The sequence below is a fragment of the Pinus tabuliformis genome, chromosome 2_2 (assembly GCF_031772625.1).
Source record: "Pinus tabuliformis cultivar Carrire ecotype Pingquan chromosome 2_2, CPIR1, whole genome shotgun sequence".
In the NCBI taxonomy this organism is placed as follows: Eukaryota; Viridiplantae; Streptophyta; class Pinopsida; order Pinales; family Pinaceae; genus Pinus; species Pinus tabuliformis.
Window position 1 is genome coordinate 35,061,028 of NC_142300.1, and position 4,149 is coordinate 35,065,176.

Below are 4,149 nucleotides of genomic sequence, written 5' to 3' on the forward strand. Positions count from 1 at the left end.
GAAGGAAGGTTAATATGGCTTTCAAAGTTGGAAGAGGACTAGGACGTGGTGGAAGAGGATGACTAGTTGCAAATGCTAAAGTGATGGAAGTTGTGCAATAGATGCAAGCTAGATTGGATGCATTGAGAACAGGGAGAAATATATATGATGGAGATGTTAGTGAGCCTAAGGTTGAAGCTGTAGAGGAGGAAGCTATAGCAGTTACTCCTAAGATTAGATTCTTCCAATCAGTGTTGAGATCCATAGTTAGGCCAAAGGCTGAGGTTTCAATGTATGAAGGAGGATTGAACCTAGAATAATTGATAAACTGGATTAATGGCATGGAGAAATTCTTTGACTATGAAGAAACAGAAGATGAGAAGAAAGTAAAGTTTTTTGTCACCAAGCTAAAAGGCCATGTAGCAATTTGGTGGGATGGAGTGTAGGCAGAAAGAAAGAGACTTGGCAAGAAACCTATCAAAAAATGGAGCAGGATGGTGGCAAAGCTAAGAGGTAAGTTCCTACCAAGTAATTATCAACAAACCTTTTTAAAACAAATGCAAAATCTTAGACAGAGGTCTATGACAGTGAAACAAAACATAGAGGAATTCTATAAGGTAAGCATAAGAGCTGGACAAACTTAGGATACAGATGAGAAGGTGGCTAGATATGTGAATGGTCTTAGGATGGACATTCAAGATGAGATAAGTATAATGTCTCCTAAAATAGTAGAAGAAGCTTATCAGATGGCACTGAGAGCCGAAGAAAAACTCATGAGGAATCAATCTTCTAGAGGGAGAGGTACTTTCTGAGGAAGAGGAATTCAAGGTGGTAGAGGAAGATATACAAACCTAAAGATGGAGCTAGCAGCAGGTCAACCCAACATGCACCCACAGGAAGTGATGCAAGAGGCAGAGGGAGATTTTCTAGAGGAAGAGGAGGCAGAGGAAGAGGAAGAGAAGTAAGATGTTATAAATGTAACAAACTGGGACATAGAGCTTTGAGTGCCCAGAGAAAGACGAAACAAGTCAAAGGAATGCCATTGTTTCTCAAGTTGAGGGAGAAGTAACAACAATAGCAGTGATAGAAGAAGAAAATATACTAGAGAGAGGAGAATATTTGGTAGTTAATAAAGTTTTGCTCAAGCTAGCAAAGGAGATAGTTGAACCATCACAAAGAAAGACTTTGTTCAAAACAGTGTTTAAGGTTCAAGGTAAATGTTGTTAGATGATCATTTATAGTGGCAACACTGATAATTTGTTCTCTATAGAAGTGGTGGAGAAATTGAAGCTGAAGACAATGAACATCCAACACCTTACAAGGTGTCACGGTTACAAAATGGACATCAACTGTTAGTGAATGATCAGTGTGAAGTGGAGTTTCAGTTGGGCAAGTACAAAGATAAAATTGTATGTGATGTGATGCCAATGGATGTGTGTCACATATTGCTTGGAAGACCTTGGCAATATGATAGAGGAGCTATGCACGATAGGAAAAGAAACTCCTACATGTTTGGAAAGGATGGTGTCAATCATATGTTGCTACCTCTGCAAGAAGAAGATACATCAAGAAAGAAGACTGATCCAAAAACTCTGTTACTAGGAGGAAAGGAATACTTGAATCAAATTGAAGACAATGAGGTAAATTTTGCTGTAATTTACAAGCCCAAGGTAATAATTCCTTCTACTAAAGTTTCTGATTTACCCATTGAAATTCAAGAAATGTTGGAGAACTATTGTGATATTATTGTTGATGATTTGCCTAATGAGTTACCACCCATTATAAGAATTAGCCATCATATATATTTGATTCCTGGAGCAAGTCTACCTAACAAAGCAACTTACAGAATGACTCCTACTGAAAATGAAGAGGTTAGGAAGCAGGTGCAAGAATTGCTTGACAAAGGGCTGATCAAAGAAAGTTTGAGTCCTTTTGCAGTACCAATAGTGTTGAGTCCAAAGAAAGATGGAGGTTGGAGAATGTGTATAGATTCAAGAGCCATCAATAAAATCACAATCGGGTATAGATTTCCTTTACCTAGAATTGAAGATTTAATGGATTACTTGAGTGGAGCAAAGTATTTTTCAAAACAAAATCTTAAAAGTGGGTATCATCAAATAAGGATAAGAGAAGGGGATGAGTGGAAAACTACCTTTAAGACAAATGAGGGATTGTATCAGTGGAGAGTAATGTCTTTTGGGTTGTCAAATGCACCAAGTAAGTTTATGAGACTCATGAATGAATTTCTTAAAGAGTTTATTGGTAAATTTGTAATATTATATTTGGACGATATATTAGTTTACAACATGTCTAAGGAGGAGCACATAAGACATCTGAATTGTCTTACAATGGCTACTATAGGAGAAATTATTGCTGAATTTCAAGAAGTGTTCATTCATGAAAGGAGAGCTAGTGTACTTGGGTTTTGTTACTTTTACTGAAGGACTGAAGATGGATCCAGAGAAGATCAAGGCAATCATGGAGTGGCCTTCACGTAAAAGTGTTTTTGAGGTAAGAATTTTTCATGGTCTTACTAGTTTTTATAGGAAATTTATAGATAATTTTAGTAAGATCAATGGTCCTATTATCGAGACCATAAAGAAAGATAAAAAACCATTTATATGGACTGTTGAAGCAGAAAATAATTTCCAACTATTGAAGAAGAAGATCACTAAAAAGCCTATTCTGGTTCTACCAGATTTTAGTAAACCTTTCCAAGTGAAGTGTGATGCCAGTGAAGAAGCTATTGGAGGTGTATTAAGTCAGGAAGATAGGCCTATAACTTATTTTAGTGAAAAGCTTAATGATTCAAAGAAGAAGTATTCTTCTTATGATAAGGAGTTCTATGGAGTTGTGTAGTCATTGAAGAAATGAAGGCATTATCTAATGTCAAAGGGGTTCATACTTTATTCAGATAACCATGCACTACAGTATATTATGTAGCAGCCAAAGCTTAACCAGAAACATGCTAAATGGGCTTCAAGGTTTCCATTTTGTCTTGAAGCATATAAATGGCCCATCAAACAAAGTTACAGATGCCTTAAGTAGGAGAAGTGTATTATTTCAAGAGAGTCAAATCCAAGTGTTGGGTTTTGTTTTTATTAAAGAATTGTATGAAACAGATCTAGATTTTAAAGAGGCATTTGAAGCTTGTAAAAATTCTATTTTGGTGGATAGGAGTAAATGGTTGGATTACTTCTTACAAGATGGATTGTTGTTTAAGAGAAATCAGTTGTGCATACCAAAATTTTCTATGAGGGAGAACTTAATCAAAGAGAAACATAGTGGAGGACTTGTAGGACATTTTGGTGTAGAGAAGACTTATGAGCAGTTAAATAGATTTTATTTCTGGCCGAAAATGAAATCTGAAGTGGAGAAGTATGTGAAAACTTGAAAGGTCTGTCAATATAAAAAGGGAAGAAACCAAAACACAGGTTTGTATGTTTCATTACCAATTCTAGATAGGCCTTGTGATATGGTAAGTATGGATTTTATTTTGGGATTACCAAAGACTCAAAGAGGTAATGATTCAATTTTTGTTGTAGTGGACATATTTTCAAAAATGGCACACTTTATTCCATGTTATAAAACTAGTGATGCTTCTCACATTGCTAATTTGTTTTTTAAGGAGGTTGTAAGATTTCATGGGTTGTCTAAGAGTATTGTCTCGGATAGGGATTCCAAATTTGTTGGACATTTCTGGAGGACATTATGGAAGAAGTTGGGAACTAAACTAAGTTTCAGCTCTGCCTATCATCCACAAACTGGTGGAAAGACTGAAGTTGTGAACAAGAGTTTGGGTAATCTTTTATGGAGTCCTACTGCAAAAAAACGAAAGCAATGTGATCAAGTGTTGGCACAAGTTGAATATGGATATAATTACTCACCTAATAGGAGTACATGACAGAGTCCATTCCATATTTTTTATGGAATGCATCCAAGAGGAGTATCTGAGTTAAGAAACTTGGGAAAAGATGAGATGAGAAGTGCAGAGGGAGAAGATTTTGCTTCAGAAATGCAAGCAATACATGAACAAGTGAAACAACAGCTGCAGGGTAGCAACATCAAGTAAAAAACTAGAGAAGACATGAGAAGAAGAGAGGTGAACTTTGAAGTTTGAGATTTGGTTTTAGCACGCCTTAGAAAGGAAAGGTTTCTAAAGAGGGAGCG